General features: G+C 39.6%; 1 protein-coding gene across 2 annotated transcripts in view; it reads right to left on the bottom strand.

Moving 5' to 3' along the window:
• Window positions 1–22,508, bottom strand: part of KCNH1 (potassium voltage-gated channel subfamily H member 1) — a 437,701-nt gene that overhangs the window by 304,829 nt on the left and 110,364 nt on the right. The gene's annotated exons all lie outside the window — the stretch shown is intronic.

Raw genomic sequence — 22,508 nt, 5'->3', positions numbered from 1 at the left:
AAATGAAGAAAAATGTAAATTGCAGCATCCCAGAGGGGACTGCTGGCCATTACTCATGTTACTTACTCATGTTACCCAGTGTTATGCTAGGGGGATTTGGTGGTTAGCAGGGTGCCCACAGGTCAAGAAAAGATTCACAATAATCTGGACAAGCTACTGTTTTGAAATTCCAAGTGTGACCCTGGGCAAGGTACCCTCTCTTGATCTCAGGTTCCCCATCAGTAAGATGGAAAGGCAGCAGAGCCTGGTTTCTAAACCCAGATGCATCCCTGAGGGGCTCTGTAAGTTGAGAGTAAGTTACTCAACCTTTCTAAACTTTGGTTTACTCAACAGCAAAACAGAAGTAAGAATAACTACCTTGCACACTTGTGAGGATTTAATATGATAATGTTTATAGAACATCAGCAGAATGTCTAGCACATATTACAACCTCAATAAATGATAACCAATATTGGTTCCAAGATCAGTATTTCATCCATTTTGATTATAAGAATCAAAATGAAATTGCATACGGAAAAGAGCTATGAAAAAATATTAAGTGCTAAGGCATTATCATACAGAGTTACCTAGAACCCCACAATAACATGGACAATCTATGTTGTGCTTTACCAACATAGACTATGGGAAAACAGGCAAGAAGTAATCCTCTCTAAGGGCCTTACTTTGCTCCTTACTGTATAAAATGATATAAAATCAATTGCAGAAAGAGTCTTCAAAAAAACTAAAAATAAAATTACCATGTCACAGAATCCCACTTCTGGGTATATATCTAAAGGAAATGAAATCAGTATGTCAAAAAGAGATCTGCACGCTCATGTTCACTGCAGGCATTACTATTCACAATAGCCAAGATATGGAATCAAGCTAAGTGTCCATGGTTGGATGAATGGATTAAGAAAATGTAGTATATATACACACTGGAAAATTATACAGCGTTTCTTTTTTAGAAGAAAATCTTGTCTTTTGCAAACCATGCGTAAAACTGGAAGACGTTATGCTAAACGAAGTAAGTCAGACACAGAAAGACAAATACTGCATGATCTCACTTACATTTGGAATCGAAAAAAGTCAAACCCATAGAAGTCTTGAGTAGAATGGTGGTTAACAGAGGCTGAGGAGGCAGGGGGAGTTGGGGAGATGGTGGTCAAAGGGTACAAAGTTTCAGTTAGACAGGAGGAATAAGTTTTAGTGATCTATTGCTCAACATGGTGACCATAGTTAATGTATTATACATCTCAAAATTGCTAGAAGAGGTTTTCTGTTCTTGCCACACACCAAAAAAATAGGTAAGGTGTTACATATGTTAATTAGTTTGATTTAATCATCCCACAATGATCGAAAATATCACATTGTACCCCAAAAATATAAATAATTATTTGTCAATAAAAATAAAATAAGATTTAATTTTTTTAAGGATGAAAACCAGAAAGCAGAAAGCAGAATTAGCCCTTAGCACTGCCAGTCTGGTATGCCCTTTAGAGCTGGCTTTATTGTAAAATCTCTCCTGAGATTGGGGCCTCCCCTTTTAGCCAAGGCTCCGGCATGCAGAGAGTGAATGATCATCAAGAGGCTCAAGCTCAAATCCTCAGGAATAAAGAGCAGCTTCCCAAAGGCAATACTTCCCAGGATCAAGTACCTTTGTGAGGTTAGTAATTGTTCTTTTGGATAGTTTCCTGGGCTGACAACACTAGTCACTAAATGCTAACAATGCGGGCACTGCATTCGTCTACATAGGTATATTTAATCCCTACATAGGTATATTTAATCCCTACAACATCTTGCAAGGAGACACTGCTCTTATTAAAGATGAGAACACCGCGATTCAGAGGATAACCAATGTGCCCAAGGGCACGCATCTAATAAGAGACCAAATCAAACAGGTGATTGTTATTTTGTCATGCCCTTCTACACAACAGTAAGATACTATTATTTGACCACCTGACGATTCTATCTGCCAATCTCGGGCTATATCTTTCTCGCAGACCTAGCTCAAAATCCTCAACCTGAAGAAATTATATTTCCCCTAAAAGTTCCAAGGCACTGAACAGAGCGCTCATTTCTGGTGGTATTTAATCAATCACTGCTGAATAAATACAGAGGTAAGGCAGCATGTTTTTGTCATATCTTTTCCCAAAGACACAAAACACATTCATATTTTTTTTATTTCATCGGTTCTAGTGGCTGCTTTTTTAATACTTTTTTTTGAATTGAGACATAAATAAGGGGTTCTATAAAACATTTTAAATGGCATTATTTGTAAGGTCTCGTTCTTTCCTCTAAGTGTTACCGTGCTATTTGTTGCCTTTTCTATTCAAATGGAATCTTTTCGTTTTTATACATCCATTTCAAAAAAATGATTATAAAATGTAACTTAAAAAAGAAGTCTCCTCTATTGCTTAGCATGTTTTATTTTCTATTTTTTTCTTTATGCTTTCCCTTAATGAGACTTCTCCTCCCTTTTCTAAATAGCCCTAAATGGATCTGCCAACTTGTTTACAACATGCTTAAACCTACACTCACCATTTGCACTACTTTCATGGGTCTGTCTTTGCACCAGTGGGGAGAGGACAAGCTGTCTCCAGCACCTCCATCCATGTCTCTGAGGCAGGTCATGCTCTCAGAAGTCTCCCTCTAGGCCCCCACCCACATCGTTGTGATCTGACAGTGGAGCGCACACTCCTTTCTCACTCACTGAAGTTTACCCAACCCTCCCTCTCTGCTTACATCAGCCCCCCACTGCTCCTCTCACAATTATAATTAGAAATATGTACGCTATTTTAAGTTACTTTGATTAATGTGTAAACATATAACAAGTAATATGCCATTAAATTTTAATCAGCCTGGTGGGAGAGACGATGTTTCCAAGGGACTTTTCCTGACCATCTCATATCACCCACAAAGGAGTTTCTCATTCTACCGAAAAGGAATGATTCTCATGCACTTTAATTTCCAATATGTGTATGGTAACATTCATGTAGTCAATTACTAAGCACTGATTACACATCTTTACCTTCAAAAACTTTCAAAATATTAAAAAGGTAACAGTACACAAAGATAAACTACTGCTTCCTAAAGGAAGCCTTAAAGCCTCTAGTTCTTACAAAAGCCTCTGTCATTGATTGTAATATTCTCTTCCCTCCTAACCAACATCCTGAGATACACTTCAGCTAATTTGCAAACCTTATGTCTTATCAACATAAATTTCCTGCGCTTGGAGAAATACATTTAACACTCATTCCCATGAAAAGTTTTAATACTCAAAATCCTTTAATATATTCCACATTCTTTGTTCTCCCTTTTCTATATACTGTGGCTGTGACATGTTGTTGGCTATGAGCTGGATAGTTCCAAAGAAACCAGAATTATCTAAGCGAAATTTGACCCCTAATTGTAGTGAACCTAAGGCTAAACAAGACATCACCCAAATATTAAGTAATTCTGGGATCTCAAGTGGGAACAAGATTTGTTCTGTCACTAGCTGTGTACTTCTTGACAAAGTCACCAACCTCTCTGTGTCTCTGACTTCATCAGTAGTCAGAAGGTAATATAAAAAAGAAATCTGTGCTTATAGGGGTTTTATGAGGTTCAAAGAAAATAAATAAACAGGATGAAGCATTATTATTCATTATCTTAGTATTCATAAAGAAAATATCTAAAGTTTAAAATATAATAAAAAATTAAAGCATAATGTTAACTCAAAACACAGAATTGCTGACATTCTGACATTCTCCTATAAACTATTAGACTTCATTCATGAACAGTTGGTATTGATCATACTCAAATGATGATTCCACTAATTGTTCAGCATTATAATTAAAATAAAAAAGATACTTTCTGCAGACTTGTTTTTTTCTTACTATCTCATGTGATCTTGATTCACCCATTCATTGTTTTCCTCATTTCATCAATATCTGAATGCCTATTGTGTGCCAGAAACTGTGCTAAGTGCCACAACTTGCAAAGGAACAAGACACAATCCCTTCTCACTAGTAAAATTGAGTTGAGTCATAATTAATCATGTAAGAAGACTATACAACATAAAAATATTTTGGTTTCTGTACAGAATACTGTAGGAATGCAAAAAAAGAAAGTGACCAAGTCAGTCTAAGAGAGTCTTCAGGAGATGGTAGTCTCTGCAGGGTCTTAAAGGATGGGCCCCCTTCTAAGTTCTTGCTAAAGAAAAGCACCAGGTTCAACAAAAAGGGGAAGAACTTTATAGCATGAAGACAATGGATTTGGTTAGCACAGAAACATAATTGTACTCATTTAGAAAATAATTATGTAGGCCAGGGGTTAGTCTAAACTCCTTTTTGCAGTCAACGCCCTTCAAAATCTGGCTTCTACCTAACCTTTCAGTGTTATACCCCAGTAGATGTGAAGCACACTAGTTGAAAGTATATGCTAGAATCAAACAAGCCTATATTCAAATCCCACTCCAAGATGACTATTAGTGTAACCTTGGGCAGATGGAAACCTCTCTGAGCCTCTCTTTCCTCATGTATAAAAATGGAATGATGATATGCCAGATTCGTAAGATTCCTTTTTTTTTTCTTTTTCCTTTTCTTTTTTTTTTTTTTTTTTTTTTTTTGGAGACAGAGTCTTGCTCTGTCACCCAGACTGGAGTGCAGTGGCGCCATCTCGGCTCACTGTAACCTCCACCTCCCAGGTTCATGTCATTTTCCTGCCTCAGCCTCCCGAGTAGCTGGGACTACAGGCACCCACCACCACGCCCAGCTAATTTTTTGTATTTTCAGTAGAGACAGGGTTTCACCATGTTAGCCAGGATGGTCTCGATCTCCTGACCTCATGATCCACCCGCCTTGGACTCCCAAAGTGCTGGGATTACAGGTGTGAGCCACTGCACCTGTCCATTCGTAAGATTCTTATGAGTTCAGGAGATGAGATGTATAAAATATTTAACATTTATTAAACACTTAAGTTCTCAAAAAACATCAGCCAAGATATCGAAGTGTCTACCCCACATCCATTTTCCATTCCTTCTTGCTAGAGAATCTCTATTTTGGTGGGGCGCCATCTACCAAGCTAAGGACCATATTCCTTCCATTCTCTTACACAGAGAGGTGACAACATCACACAATTCTGACCACTGATATATAAGTAGAAGTCACTAGACAGGCTTCCAAAAAATCTTTAAAAGAAGAACAGATTCAGGAGGCTTATGTTCTTCTGCCTTTTGTCATTCTTCCTTTTTTCTACTTGGAACATAAACTTGATGACTAGAACTGGAGCAGCCATTCTGTGACTGCACGAAAGAGCAAGAGAACCACAGAAATCTCAGTCCAGATAAACTTAAGCCACTGAATTAATACAGCAATTATCTGCCAATGGATTCTAATGCTGTGAGAAAAAATAAACCCCTATTTCCAGGCCTGGAAAGCCTAAGGATTAAGATGTGCTTCCTAAACTTACAGTACACACACAACTCTTAATATTTAAGCAGACCCAAAACTCCTTACCCAAATGCCTTAGGCCCAGATAGGCTGCAGAATTCAGATAGCTAATAAGGTCCATTTATCATATATGACCAAACACCCCTAAACAGAATTGGGCAGCACCTGTCCTAAAGCATAGGAATATTTTTGCAGAGAAATGTATGAATATTCAAACTAAGTGAGCTATGTCAAGATCTTAAGTAGTAAACATCAACTCAGGTCGGGTTTCTTCAAATACATTCAGGCCAGTAGAGATTTTGCCACTAAATAGGTCATACTCGTTTTTCTCAGCTTTTGGGATTTGGGGATTGTGTATAATGGACCATGAATCTGTAGTAAAAGACAGAATGTATCTATAATCCAAGTGTAAGTAATATGCTGTGGGGGCTGAATAGAAAAATATAGGCTGGGCGCGGTGGCTCAAGCCTGTAATCTCAGCACTTTGGGAGGCTGAGACGGGCAGATCACGAGGTCAGGAGATCGAGACCATCCTGGCTAACACGGTGAAACCCCGTCTCTACTAAAAAATACAAAAAACTAGCCGGGCGAGGTGGTGGGTGCCTGTAGTCCCAGCTACTCGGGAGGCTGAGGCAGGAGAATGGCAAAACCCGGGAGGCGGAGCTTGCAGTGAGCTGAGATCTGGCCACTGCACTCCAGCCTGGGCGACAGAGGGAGACTCCATCTCAAAAAAAAAAAAAAAAAGAAAGAAAAGAAAAATATATTATACCTGACTCAGAGGAATTAGAAAAGGTATCTCGAGTAAAGGAACCTCTAAGCTTAAACCATAATGGATGATTAAGATTTTTGAGAGATAGCTAAGGCTTCTTCAGATACGGAAAGAACTGCATGAGCAAAGCCCTCAATAACATTGTACTCTGACCACCAGTGAAGAAGAGATAAATATTAATATTAAAAATAACAATAACATTTACTGAAAGATGCTGATACACCAGACACCGCTCTACTCATTTCACCTATATTAACTCATTTCCTCCTCACTTAAATCCCATGAGGTGAGTATAATCATTATTCCAATATTTCAGATGAGCAACTGAGCACAGAGAAGTTAAATATAATTGCTTAAGGGCATATAGCTAGTAAGAGGACTCAAATTCAGACAGTCTAAATGATAGCCCTAATAAAAACTCAATGAGATTTCAATTTTGACCTATCTAACTGGCCATTTTTTTAATTACTATCCTGTGCTGGTGAGGTACAAGAAAACTAGCATGGACCTCTGTAAACCTGTACAATCTTATTGACAGGCAAGCAGACAGTATGTATCAAAAGCCATTAAAATGTACATTCCCGCTTTCCCAATAATTCTACTTCTAATGATTTTTCTCAAAGAAATAATCAGAGTCTTCTGGTAATAGCGGACTGATAAATTCAGATGAACTATCCTATTGAGGACAACTATAAACCCTGGACAAACAACTTTATAAAATCAGCTTGAATGCATCAGTGAGCTAGCAAGGCAGTGAAGACTTATGTGGCCAGACATGGCAGTTCATGCATGTAATCCCAGCACTTTGGAAGGCCAAGGAAGGAGGATCACTTGAACCCAGTAGTTCAAAACCAGCCTAGGCAACATAGTGAGACCCCCATCTCTAGGGGAAAAAAAAAATAGCCAGGCGTGGTAGTGGACACCTGTGGTCCCAGCCACTAGAGAGGCTGAGGTAAGAGGATCACTTGAGCCTGGGAGTGGGAGGCTGAGGCTGCAGTGAGTCATAATCATGCCACTGCACTCCAGCTGGGGCAATAGAGTGAGATGCTGTCTCAAAAAAAAAAAAATATATATATATATAGACACATACACACACACACACACACACACACACGTGGCTACAATATATACAATGGCTACTCTCTAGAGCAAAGTAAACCAGAAAAAGTCTTGAAATACAGCTTCAAATCACCTCACTCCATGAAACTGTATTCAGATGAGCCTGGTTGCTAGTGTTCTTACCTACCTGTAAGAAGCAAATTTAAATACTCTCTAAAAAATCTATACCATCCTAGGGCCCAAAACATTTTTTAAAAATTTCATGTAGAATGTCCAGTACACAATCCAAAATAACTAGCACATAAAGAGATACAACAATCTGTGGGAAAACTAAGAGAAACAATAGAACACAATAGGATGAAACCCACGGAGACTTCAGAATTATGGAGTTACTGAATGTAGACATTAAAATAATTATCCTTAACATATTTTACAAGATAGAAGGAAAAGTCGGGAATTTTAGCTGAAAACTTAAAACTATAAAATAAGCCATTTGACAATTCTAACTCTGAAAAATACAATAACCAAAATTAAGAATGCATTGGATGAGTTTAGAAGTAATTAGCCAAAGCTGAAGAGTATTAGGAAACTGGGAGATGAGTCAGAAAAAAATATCCAGAATGAAGCATGGGAAGAGAAAAGGTTAAAAAATACAAGAGATTATAAGACAGACACAGGGGATAGAGTGCAAAGAGTCAACCTGTGTGTCCTTGGAATTCCGGAGCAAAGAGGAAGTCAAGTTATAAGGAGATAAAGTTATAAAGAGATAGTAGCAGAGAATTCTCCAAAACTGATCCCAGCAAAAAAATGAACCCTCCCACTACACCAGGGGTCAGCCAAATTTGGCCAGTGGCCTGTTTTGGTATGACTTGTGAGCTAAGAATTTTTTTTTTTTTTTTTTTTTTTTTTACATCATTAAAGGATCATGAAAGAAGAAGGGGAGAGGAAAGGAGGAGAGACCACATGTGACACAAACAGCCTAAACGAATTATCTGCCCCTTTACATAAAAGGTTTGCTGACATCTGAACCACAGATGTAAGGATTCCTATAAACCCCATATGCTCCTCTAAATCTACCCTTTGCTTGGTATCTCAGATCACCAATGAGGAGAACTAAAAGAAGTTTGGAAGGAGAAGAAAGGACAATGAGATTAGGGTATTTATTTCCCCAGCTGCCTCCAAAAAGTCACCATAGGATGCCTGCATCCCTTGACCAATATAAAAATTCCTATGAAGTAACTTTCTTCACACCACCTCTCTGCTTCTAGCTATTAGTGAAAGCTCCCCTTCCCTTTCATGTTAGGGGTGATAAAGCCCTAACTCTAATCCTGATCCAGGCTTCTGCTGTTACTAGCTCCCAGGTCTGCACTATCCCTTGCTGTTTCATAGTATCTTTCCCAATGCATTATATATCTATTATCTACAAGGTCTGACAAACGGTGGCCATATCTAGGTACAGCATAATAAAACTACTAGAAGAGATGAAAGAGAAGGAAGAAGAGGAGGAGAAAGGAAGAAAGACAATAAATCTTAAAAGCACCAGAGGAAAAAAAGAATTATGAGGGACAACAATTAAACCAAGGGCTAAATTCTCAAAAGAAATAATAAAAGTCTGAGGAATTATGGAAAAATATATCCAAATTACCAAAACAATTAGCAATCATGAATCCAATCACACCAGTGCAAATATCTTTCAAGAATTGAAACAAAATAGAGGTATTTTCAGACAAACAAAATATGACAATTGGTCACCAGCAGACTAAACAGATGCTAAAGGGTGTTCTTCAGGCAGAAAGAAAAATATGCCAGATGGAAGGCAGAATATGACTGAAGGGATGAGGAACAACGAAAGGGGAAATAGATATAAGTATCGATGCATAAGACAACAATGAAGATACATACAGTATGTATATACTTGACAATAATAACATATAAGTAAAGAAGGTAAAAGAGTTTAAAGCAGTCGAAAATCCTTGCAGTATCTAGGAAGGGGTACAAGTACTAATTTACAACAGAACTGTATTTTTCAGAGTGCCCACCCAAAGTGTAGTAAAATAATATAGAAAGTTAATAGACAGGTGAATAATACCAAATAATCCCAAAAGAAGGTAAAAGAGCAGAGGAGAGAAAGAGAAAAGGCGAGACAACTAAGAGCAAATAGCAAGATAGAAGATAGAAACTAAGATACCACGTCAAATGTAATAAAAGTGATGAATTAACTCCTTCAAATTAAAGGCAAGTGTGTCAGAGTGGATTTAAAATAGGCTTCTTAGAAGAGCTATATCTAAAATACAAGAATATAGCAAGGTTTATGTTAAGGGATAGAAAAATATACCACGTAAACACTAAAAACAAATCAAAACTGGTGTTGCTCTATTAATATCACACAAAGTAGACTTTAAAGAAAAATTATTACTAGACAGACACACTTCACAATGTTAAGGTTCAAATTAGCAGAAAGATAAAAAATTCCAAAATTCTAAAATAAAAGTTGTTTCTTTGGAAACATTTAATAATAAAGTTAGTAAATTGGCAATACTGATTGTAGAGGGGGAAGAGAGAGCGAATAAGAGATAATGAAGATGAGCAAATATAATCAATATGAAGAATGAAAAAAGGAAAACAGCATCACTACATGTCTTACACACCTTAAAAGATAAAGTGACATTATTTATGAACAATTGTATACCAATAACTCTGAAACTTTAAGTACAATAGAAATATTCCTAGAAAAAAATCAGCTTACAAAAACTGACTCCAGAAGTAACAGACAATTTGAATGGGTCTTTGATTATTTAAATAATTAAATCCAACATGGAAAATTCCAAGCCCAGATTGCCTCACTTGGTGAATTCTTCCAAATATTTAAGGGAGAAACAAAAATGTTAAAATTCATTACAAAACTGCATTGATTAACGCAATGTGATACTGGTGAAGTTAAATACAAACACATCAGTGAAAGAGAATTGAGTCCAGAAAAAGATCCAGGCCTATAAAAACACTAATTAAGTGAAAGACTGGACTGAAGACAAGTGAAGAAAGGATGGCATTTTCAAATAAATGATACTAGGTCAACTGGATATCCATCTGAGGAAAAAATAAAACTTGATCTCTGTTTCATATCACACACAATAATCAGTCTAAGTGGATTTCAGATCTAAACGTGAATGGAAAACAGTAAAACTATGGAAGATGATATGGGAAAGTATCTTGAACTTGAGAGCATGAAATTTAAACAAGATATCATAAAAGCACATAAATGAAAATTGATATATTGTTCTAAATTAATAACATTTGCTCATCAAAATGCATCCTAAAAAGAGAAAATAGGAAAAACACACAGTAGGGAAAAAATATTTACAGCACATATAACCCATAAAGGGTTCATATCCAGACTATATAAAGAACTTCTACAAATCAATTTTTTAATAATAAATGTATTATGTGTAGAAAAGGAGACCGCATAAGCACTTCATAAAAGAGAATAAGCAAAGATGCTGACTCCCAGCAAAAATTTATGAAACGATGCTAAACCTCTTTAGTCATTCAAAAAATATATATCAAAACTAGAATGAGAAACAACTAAAAGCTCATTGGATTAGGTAGAATTAAGCAAACTGGAAACACCAGTGTTGGCAAGGAAGTAAAGCAGTGGAAAGTCTCATGTATTGCAACCACTTTGTGCAAGACACTCAATGCAACCACTTTGGACAGCTGTTTGGCAGTATTTACTAAACAATATACATACACGTGGAGCCCAGCAATTCCACTCTGTCTAACAGAAATCAGGGTACTAAGAGTATGAATATTCATTTAAAAAACAACCTAAATGAACATCAACAGTAGATTGGATTAACAAATTGAAGGATATTCATACAAGTGATTACAAACAATAACAATGAACTAACTACTGATGGACTCAAAAGCATTCCTGAATCTCTCGAAAGCTGTACTGAACAAAATGAGATAACATAAAAGAATGCATCATTGTCCCATTTAATTTATATGAAGATCAGAAATCAGCAAAATAAAAACACTAGTGTTAGAAATCAGGTTGCTCTGGGGGAGGAAGAAAGGAGAAGTGATTAGGAGCAATGAGGGATGTCTGGGGAGTTGGTCACATTCTATTTCTTGACCTGGATGATGGCTACATAGATGCTTGCTTTGTTAGAATTCCTTGAAAAGCATATTTCTGTTTTAAACACTTTAAAAGAAACAATCAGAAATGTGACACAAATTTATTTACAAAGACATACTGTTTCATTATTATGATAAAAAGGTTAAAAAAAGGAAGTAACCTAAATGCCAAATCTTGATATATCCATACCATGAACTACTGTATAATCATTTAAGTTCCTGCTATAAAAGAATTTTTAATGTCATAAAAAGGGAAAATCTATTGTTGAGATAATAAAATAGAAAACTCACTACATACAGTGTAATTCCATTTTAATAAAATATACAAACATATATATGCTTTATATATGAAGGAACAAAAAGGCAGACAATATATGCCAAAATGTTAACAAGATAAAATCAAGGGCAATCATTATTTCTACATCTATATTTTTAAATTTTTTTACAAGTAACATGAAAAACTGAAATGAAAAATTGGAATTAAAAAATTCTTTTTGTAAAGATTATCCAGAGGCTAACACTAAGTCTGTGTTCACTTGGAAGCACATCCCTGAGGCACGGTATTTCTCTCATAAAGTCTGAAGCACTCTTTCTTATAAGTTAACATTTATAGACTCCAGAGCTAAATATTGCATGGTAACATAAAAAGAAATCATACGATGTCTGCATGGCTCTGACACAGACTCCCAATCATTGTTCTCTTCGATCAGAGCCAGATCACAGAGCTCCTATTCCCCCTTTCACTAGAGTTTAACTGGGTTAAGAGCTTCATGAACAACAAGCAAATGGCCAAGCTATTTTTCAGTAACATTTGTCTTCCTTCACAAATAAAGATTAAACCAAAGAAAATCCCCTCCTCCCCCAGCCCCATATGCAATGCCTGTGCCTAACCTTTCCTGCCCTCATGTGGTCCTCCCTTTTCCACTCAGCAAAGTTCTACCTCTTTTTCAACACCTTCCTAAACAGGTGCTTTTGCTTTTTTCTGGAAGCCTCCCATAATTCTCCTAATCCAATTGTGCTCAGAAGTTTCCTCAGCATGTATGAGTCCTGCAGGGCCCCTCAGCAGATCATTCCGCCTTTGCTGCAACTTTCTCTTCCAGCGGCTTCTATAACTTCCGGTGTCATTTTCCTACCTCTGAGTATGTGCCACTGCCTACATTTAGATGCATGAGGAAGAAGAAAAACCAAAAAAAAGATCTCAAAGTTCTCAGAATCTACTGTTTATAAAGAAACCAAATGCCACTTTACACATATTAGATGGCTACTCTCATCCATTAAGCTGGCTATATACAGAAAATAACAAGTGTTAGCAAGGATGTGGAAAAAAGGGAACCCTTGAGCACTGTTGGTGGGAATGTAAAATGGTGCAGCTGCTATGCAAAACAGTATAGTAGTTCCTCAAAAAACTAAAAATAGAATTATCATGACTCAGCAATTCCACTTCTAGATACAACCCAAAAGAATTAAAAGCAAAGACTTGAACAGAGATATTTGTACTCCAGTGTTCATAGCAACATTATTCATAATCGCCAAAAGTAGAAGCAACTCATATCCACTGATGGGTGAATGGATAAACAAAACGTGGTATATAGACACAATGGAATATTATTCATCCTTAAAAAGGAAGCAAATTCTGACACAACATGAATAAACCTTGATGACATTATGCTAAGTGAAATAAGCCAGTCACAAAAGGACAAATATTGTAGAATTCCAATTATGAGGTACTTATGTTTGTCAAGAGAAGAACTGCCCAGCTGAGCCAAGCCCAAATTTCAACAGAATAATTATGCGACAAAATATTTATTTTATTAAACCACTAAGTTTTAGGGTGGTTTCTTATGTAGCATTATACAACTGAAACAATTAATACTACACCCCAGTAAAAGTGAGCAAGCTACTGACACACTCAATATGGCTGATGCTCAGAGCCATTGTGCTGACAGAAGCCAGGTACAAAAGATTACACAATTACACACTGAATCATTCCACTTACCTGTACTTCAAGAACAGGTCAAACTAATCTGCAATAGAAATCAGAATAATGGTTACTTCAGTGGAGGGCAGTCTAGGATAAAACGGATGAGAACCTTCTAGGGTGCTGGAGAAATCCGATGTTTTGATCTAAGTAGTGGTTATGTGCAAGTATATGTTTGTAAAAATTCACTAAGCCATATACTTTAATGCATTTTTATCACACTTAACTTTATGTATTTTTTACCTCAATTTTTTAAAGTTTCAAAAAATTCTACTGAAAGGAGATTAGCTATAACAAAGCCTATATCAGATTATGATTAGTGCTATGAAAAAGTAAAAGGACAGAAATTTGTAGTAGGGTTCTCAGGGAAAGCCACTCTAATCATGTAACATTGAGCAAACACCTCAATGAAGTGAGAGGAAAGGCCATTTAGGGGTCTGCCCCTAATGAGGCAACAAGTACCCCAAGACCAGCAAGAGGCCATGGCACCTAAAACAGTAAAAGGCAGCCAAGGGATAGACTATGGAGTGCCTGATAGGCAACCATTGTGGATTTTATTGTGTGAGATGAGAGGCTGCTAGGTCTAATGCTGCCAACATGTAGAAGAAGATGAGAACTGAGATCTGACCATTGGATTTGGCTATGTGGACATCACTGGCACCTTTGACAAGAACAGTTACAGTTTCAATAGAGTGACAAGGAGGAAAACCTGATCAGAATAAGTGCAAGAAAGAGAAGATAAAAAGCAGAAACAACAAGAACAGAGAACTCTTTCTAGGAGTCTTTCAGTAAAAGAAGCAGGAAAATGGGGCAGCAGCTGGGGTATGTGGAGAGAGCTTTACAAAGAAGGGATATATTCCTTGATCATACAGAAGAGAAAGGAAACAACTGAGGAGTGGGCAAGAGGAAATGAATTCAGCACAAAAGCTGACCCACTAGAAGGAAGGAAGCAGAGTATGTGGGGTTGGTGCAGGCCACAAAGTGGATTTAGCTATGGGAGTACATGTAAGTTCTTTTTCTTTCCTTTTTTTTTTCTTTTTTTCTTTTTTTTTTTTTTTGAGATGGAGTCTCGCTCTGTCACCCAGACCGGAGTGCAGTGGCGCGATCTCGGCTCTCTGCAACCTCCACCTCCCGGGTTCAAGCGATTCTCCTGCCTCAGCCTCCCAAGTAGCTGGGACTAGAGGTGCCTGCCACCATGCCCAGTTAATTTTTGTATTTTTAGTAGAGACCGAGTTTCACTATGTTGGCCAGGCTGGTCTCGAACTCCTGACCTCAGGTGATCTGCCGTCCTCAGCCTCCCAAAGTGCTGGGATTACAGGCGTGAGCCACTGCGCCCGGCCAAGTTCTCTTTTTATCGCTCCTCTTTTGTCAGTGAATAAGAAGTAACAGGATCAGGGAAGAATGCGAGCTGGGTATTGTCAGCCTGAAGAGAGAGGAGAAGCTATGAAGGTTTGCCTTGTTGGAGAACACATCCTGGGGAAATTCAGGGGGAATTCCAGGTGAGCTGAAGTCAATCTGCACAGTGATGGAGTTCTCCACTCACATTCTCCGGTCACATTCGGGGACTAGGACACAGCCTAGAGGAGGCAGAAAATAAGAGTCCAAGTGGGATGGGGGTTTGGCCAGGCATTAGGACTGAGGGGCAGAGGAACAGGAGTTGGGGGAATGGAGTTCAGTGCACTAGTGGAGGTGACAACCTAATTACAGTAGCTTCAAGATATGGGAGGAGGGAAAGCAGGGACATGTTATTTCCCTAACTCATTCCCACCACTGCTTCCTAGGTACACCTTCAAAAACAAAAATCAGATGAGATCCCACCCTAACGGAAGCCCATGATGGTTTCTTTGTGCCCACATGATAAACTGTAAACTCCTTGGCAAGACTCTAGGATTCTTTATCACTGGACTCGGCCTTCTTCCCTCCCCCAGTGCTAACTCTGATTTGGGCACAACGAATGTCTTGCTCATCCCTTATAGCACAGCCCTTTGCACACGTTCTTTCCTCTCCCAGAAACGCCCTACTTCCTCCTCACAAGGCCAACCTACTCATCTCCACCAGGAAGCCTCCCTGGATTCTCCCACTAGGCTAAGTGCTCCCTGTTGTAGGCTGCAACACCTTGAACTGACCCCTAGAACGCCTCTCACATTCTCTGCCGAGTCTATTATCTGTGGCCCCTACGAAACCAGGGGCTCCTTAGGAAGTTGTATCCCTATCCCCTGTCATCTAAGTCAATTACATTTCTTCGAAGAGGGACCAACCTGAAAAAGGAGCCAAGAAAAGTTGGTGGGGAACTAAAAGAGAAGCTGAACTTGGGTTGGCCAGAGAGGATCCTGGGAGAGAAGAATGGCGAGTCAACAGAGGGGAGTCAGACACAGCAGCTGAGTTTATTCTGCTCCCCAGTGCTGAACTCTTTTTTTTTTTTTTTAATCATACTTTAAGTTCTGGGATACACCTGCAGAACATGCAGGTTACATAGGTATACACGTGCCATAGTGGTTTGCTGCACCCATCAACCCATCATCTACATTAGGTATTTCTCCTAATGCTATCCCTCCTCTACCCCCACAACCCCTAACAGGCCCTGGTGTGTGATGGTCCCCTCCTGTGTTCTCATTGTTCAACTCCCACTTATGATGAGAACATGTGGTGTTTGGTTTTCTGTTCCTGTGTTTAGTTTGCTGAGAATGATGGTTTCCAGCTTCATCCATGTCCCCGCAAAGGACATGAACTCATCCTTTTTTATGGTTGCACAGTATTCCATGGTGTATATGTGCCACATTTTCTTTATCCAGTCTATCATTGATGGGCATTTGGGTTGGTTCCAAGTCTTTACTATTGTGAACAGTGCTGCAATAAACATATGTGTGCATGTGTCTTTATAGTAGAATGATGTATAATCCTTTGGGTATATACCCAGTAATGGGATTGCTGGGTCAAATGGTATTTCTGGTTCTAGATTCTTGAAGAATTGCCACGAGGAATCTTCTACAATGGTTGAACTCTTGCATTGCCTCAGAGCCATTTGTTTTTAGGTTTTACTTTTTTTTTAACTCTAGAATCACAGTTTCACAGTCAATCACTGCTTCCTGGAAGCCATACAGGATTGACTTCCTGCTGTTAGAAATGCTCCCCTAGCCATTCCCCAGCTCCCACACATACACACCCCAGGTAGGATCATGACTCGGGTGCCTGTGCAGGGACAGCACCTATAGCCCAGTCTTCCATGTGAAGCCTCTGCTTTAACAAGAGGCATGTCTGCTCCACAATCCTTCACCCACTGTGAGTGCAAGTCAGGAGGAAGACTGAGAACATAAATCAAAGGAAAAGTTATAGACAATGTTTCCAGCATGGGGGCAGTGGCAGCATCAGGAGCATCACTGACAACAGACTCAGCCCCTGGCCACTGCTGGCAAGTCACACTCATCAAAAGAGAAACGCACTCATCCGCAGCACTTCCTGCTGCTAACAAGACACAGGAGTGAAAACTACTGTGTGTCTGATTTTGTCCTCTTTTTTCCAAAATAATTGGTTAGAAGAAATACTCAGCACAAACATAAAAGACAGAAATGCCACGGAAAAAAGAATGAAATATGAGGACACTATGGTACGACTTAGTTTTTCTGTCCATTTTACTATCGGACATAATGGCTTGTAAGAAATGTTGCTTTCACCCAGGTGCTACCACAGGCTGCTAAGACTGGCCAGCCTGCATCCTGGGGTCTCACCTCCTCTCCACCCTCCAATCAAACCCACAGCAGAAGGAAATCCCAGACCAAGACCTGTGCTGATCAGAATTGAAATCACCATTGCTACAGAGTGATGATTTTTAATTGCTATTGCTAAATAAATCATGGTACATCCATACAATAGGATATTATTCTGCAATTTTAAAAAAGTTATCACAAAAGAAATGGACAAACCCGATATGCATGTTGCTAAGTGAAAGAAACCAATCTGAGAGACTATATGCTGTGTGATTCCTATGTTATGACATTCTGAAAATGCAAAACTATAAAGAGATCAGTGGTTGCTAGGAATTGGGGTAGGGGGATGAATATGTGGAACACAGGGGATGTTTAAGGCACTGAAACTTCTCTATATGATACTGTAATGGTTGATATGCATCATTACACACTTGTCCAACCCCATAGAATATATAATCCAAAGAATGAACTCTCATGTTAACTATAGGCGATATGCTATATGAACTTAGCTAACAATAATGTATTAATATTGGCTCATCAATGATGACAAGTGTACCACAGTAATGCAAAATGTTAATAGAGAGGAAACTGTGGGTGAGAAGGGGAGGGGAGGGTGGTCTCTGTACATCCCACTACAATTTTCTATAAACTGAAACAGCTCTAAAACATAAAGTCTACTAATTTGAAAAAACCAAATTGCTATTATGAGCCACAAGGACTGCCTATACAGTATTGTTAGAAATCAAAGGGGAAGAAAAGCCCTGGTCATCTCATGACTTTCCCCTGACAGCTTCCCAACTGCTTCCAGCTGGACAACAAGAGGAGTCACCTGTGTGAAAACTGAAACGTTAGCCATCTACTTAAAAAGAACCACAGGTAAGGACTGACAGGGATAAATTAACAGGCTAAGCAATGAACGTTGGTCCAACTTGCTTTCAGCATCAGCGATAAGGAAAGCCCGGAAAAGCAGGGAATAGTGAGCCTAGAAGAACCTAGAGGTGAGGCCATTCACCCAGGATAGGCAATGAGACCTTGAAGTCACTGCTGACCTCCACCCTCACCATCCATCCCCACACACCTGCACCAGTGACCTCATGTTAGGGTCACACAGGCTGACCACCCAAACCTGTCACCCCTCAGCTGTGAAAAAGGTCCATGAAAATGAGGGGAACAGCAGGTGCCACGCCAGGGAATGATTCAGAGAAAGGGCCCCAGGGCCTGAAATGCATAGCTTGGTTCCCTCGTCTTCCAGATTCTCTGATGAGACAGCATGACCTGCAGGAGAAAGCACAAGCCCAGGAGTCAGGAGACTAGAGTCCGGTTTCACTGCCTCAAAACAGCTGCCATCAGGCAGAAGGACAAACTGTCCCTTTCATCTGCAAAACCAGGATAATACCTGCTCTCAAGCCACAGAAGGTTAGAGCTGGGATGGGCTCATCACACAGGTGAGGCAAAGAAAGTTGAGGGAGATGAAGTTACTTTCACAAGGTTGCACAACTGGGTGAGAAAGTCCCTCTTGGGTAACAACTTGCCGTCCTCCCAGTTCAGCGCAGTCTCTTCCCTGCCACACAGAGTTAGGATAAAGGTGATCTGTATGAGTGTTTTGGAAACTTGAAATCACAAGATAAAGGAAAATTTGTCATGCTGTCATCTTTTCATTGGCACATTTTGCTCCCGTTCTGCTAGAAGGTGAGTGTCTCCCATGAATGTGAGCTCTTGGCAAGTGTCAGCTGCATCACTGGCACTAGCTGGTTGTGCTGCTGTCTGAGGTTACAGAGCCAGGGATAGAAAAAAGCTCTTGGCCACCTTCAGGCTCCAGGGCACCAGCACTGTCACCTGGGAGATAACAGCCCCATTCTCCCCTTTGCATTTCCACACTTCAATAGCAGTAAGCAGTAAGTTTCCTTAGGAGAGCGAATCTGTTTTGTCGGTAATAATTCAGTCTTTAACACATGAAACACACTAGCCCAACAATCCACTCAGCACTTGAAAGAGACTTATTTAGCTTTTGCTTTGACATACCCATTCCAAGCTTTAGTTTGCTCTGTTTCCAGACCTTTTGTCCTCCAACCATTTTAACTAATGTGCAAACATATTCTCAAACGGCCTCCGAAACAGATTATTACCAACAGACTGGAGAATGACGCAAATGTGGCCCATCTACATAAGTGAAACAAGTTTAGCCAAAGGGATCACTTGTGTGGCTTAAATCATGGAGATGGGCTATATCCACAGGGCTGAATTCATAATTGCAGGCTTTCACAATTTACCCCAGTTCTTTTTTGACCCAGGCTTTGGGTGGCTCCAATCTTTTCACTTCAAGAACTCCCCACCCCCACTGCACACATACACACAGATGGCAAAGCCAACACAGCTCACGTCCTTCTTTGGTGGTCTCCACTGGCACACAAGTCCATTGGCATAATTTTGAGAACACCAAAGATGATTCAGCTAGCTCCACATGTACTTTTTATGAGAAATGAGTCAATAAGTTGTTTCTCTGCACACTCCCCCAGAGAAAGAACCTAGAGCACAGGGAGCTGTAATATTAGATTAGTAACGCCACAACAGATCACAGGTGAGAAGACAGCATGTGGTAAATAGGAAGCCACTAAGCCATTAATCAGAATTCTCCAACCCAGGGGGTTTTCCCTCAGCCTGATCCAGGTTCAGAAGATGGGGTGCCCTTCATGGGCTCTCCAACATCCTCTAACCAACATCAGCCATTCATTCCCACTAATTTAATGGTGTCTTTTCACTAAAGAACTATGCCTGGGAAACTGTGCTGGGTCTGTCCCTTGGCAAGCATCTTCAACTGCTCATGTCATCCCCAACACAGATGCCTTGGGGAGAATGTAGCTGCCCACCTCCATCTACCCCAACCAGACCCTGTGTCCAACTTCTCCACCACACTCAGACAAGCCAAGGAGTGAGCCACACACGTCAGAAGCTTCCTGGTCAGTTTTGACTCAACTGTCCATTAAAGTGTTTTGTTCCTATTTTATAAATATCTGATGCTATTCGGAATAGAGAAGTCAGAAGGGAACTCATTATTACTGTGATTATATGATATGTTATTCGATCTTGAGAGAGTCGTTTCCCCTCTGAGTCTTTTTTCTTACTTGTGAATTAAGAAGGTTGAACTATAAGACTCCCATGGTCCTGTCAGGCTGTGACCTCAAGTGGGTCTACTTATTACCTGCTAAATGGTCCCAGCCCCCACCTTGTTTTCCTCCCACCCCAATTACAAGAAACAGGTCAGGGTGCTAGGCCTCTTGTTCTTACAGTAAGCTTCTGGAGGTGAGACTAATGCAGATGAGATTTAGCATTCACCAGACTTTAGCTCTTGGAGCTGGCAGGAAACTCAAATAATCCACCACCCAAAAGCTATGCAGTAAGGCAGGTATAGCAGTATTATCCCCAAGACGTACATAGGAAAACCATGATCCAGAAAGGCTAAATGATATGCACAAGGATCCCAGCTGTTTTAACAGGTGATACCAAGAGAACTAAAAGCCAAATCTTCCCATTCCTCACACTGCTCTCCCTCCACACCACCAGAGTTGTTATGAAAGGGCATTATTTGAGGTGTTAGCCAAAGCTTTAAAAGAAATTACCAAATATAAAATGATGTCTTACAGAAGAAAACAATAGCTGTAGCCCTTAATATTTATACTATTATTTATGACCCAGAGGTGATAGTAAGAGGTTTGATACTAAGCCCTTTACCAATGAGAAAGCTACAGATAACTGACATTTTTCCTATTAACCAATCTATTTCATGAATCCATAAATCAGAAACCACCAATGGGGTATTTATAAATAACGGCAAAGGAGTTCCAACCCAACATATTCAGTTGGTTTGGAACTCCTTCCCAGGGGAGAAGAACTCTGCTCTGTTAACCTACCAGGTGACTGACACATTTTACATATGTGTTTATAGTTCTGCCAATTTTTAATAAGAATCTGTGGAAGCTGGAAAACTGTTCTATTTATCTGCAAAATTTCAGTGCCATTACTCTAAATAGAAAATGGTTTATTTTAAAAACCAGTGTGTTTTTAAAGCTAAATTTCACTTTCCCCATATGTGTTTAAGAAGCTCTTTTAGATTCAAATAATTTATTTGAATTATCTAAGCCAAAATGATCATATTTTCCTAAGAAAAAATTTTCTAAAAATGTGCTCACAGAGAAAAATATTCCCAACATGTACTAAAATTCTCGTTTGTGGGCCAGGAGTGGTGGCTCATACCTGTAATCTTAGCACTTTGGGAGGCCGAGGCAGGTGGATCACTTGAGGTCAGGAGTTCAAGACCAGCCTGGCCAACATGGTGAAACCTCATCTCTACTAAAAATACAAGAAATAGCTGGGCAGTAGCACGTGCCTATAATCCCAGCTACTCGGGAGGCTGAGGCAGGAGAATTGCTTGAACCCGAGAGACGGAGGTTGTGGTGAGCTGAGATCGTGCCACTACATTCCGGCCTGGGTGACAGAGCAAGACTTTGTCTCAAAAAAAAAAAAATTCTCATTTAAGAACCCCAACATTCATGTTAGGTATGATTCTGCTCTTGTAAATGATCAGTCTTGACTCATTTCATCCCCCTACAAAATTCACACAAGCCACCCCAGAGAATTAGTCTTTGGGATTTTAAAGTATTTGAAAACCCACCACACAGATACAAGCATGGGTTGTTGTGAATCTAGAGCATCTGAGTATCCAAATTCTCTCCTTCCAGCTCTACATTGGCAGCATTTTGTAGCAAGAGCTACACTGGAAAGAGAAGCTCACTGGAAAGAGAAGTGGTAGCAGTTCCGTTTTCCCAGAGAAAAGGCTGCTGTCCCACTGCTGGTACTGATCTGAAGGCACAAAGGCATCATTATACCACCAGTAAGACATGGAGTCTTGACATCCCAGGAGGATGACCTGGATGTCCCAGGTCTTGACATCCCGGGAGGGAGCAGGCTGTTCCTTTTAACATTCTCAAGCCTGAGTCCTATGAGCCCGTTAGTTTTAAAATGTGTCTTGCACCTCAACTTAGTTTCCAGGTGGCTTCCTAGATTACCCACACAACCCAGCCAGATTGAGACCTTGGGAGCCTCTGTAATCTGAAGCAATGAGGGCCCAGCTGATCAGGGCTGGAGACTTGCCAAATGAACTGCCTTATCTTAATCCATCTGGAATGTCAACTAGGAGTAAGAAAAAGGAAGGACAATTCCCACAGAACACAAACTAGGTAAGAATCTGACATTTTTCTTTGCAATGACTTGACATCCTCACTTTTTCAAAGAAAATCACCTTAATCAGTCCAGTAGGCCCTTCCTGCTACCACATGGCCCAGGCACTCATTCAGAAAATGACTTAGAGCATGTCCTAATTCCAACACATTTACAGAGAATTTAGCTTCCTTTAATTTCATCCATTGCCTGCAGGACTAACAATTGAAAACAGT

This window comes from Theropithecus gelada, chromosome 1 (genome assembly GCF_003255815.1).
Source record: "Theropithecus gelada isolate Dixy chromosome 1, Tgel_1.0, whole genome shotgun sequence".
NCBI classification, from domain to species: domain Eukaryota; kingdom Metazoa; phylum Chordata; class Mammalia; order Primates; family Cercopithecidae; genus Theropithecus; species Theropithecus gelada.
This window is presented reverse-complemented; position numbering and strand designations above follow the sequence as displayed.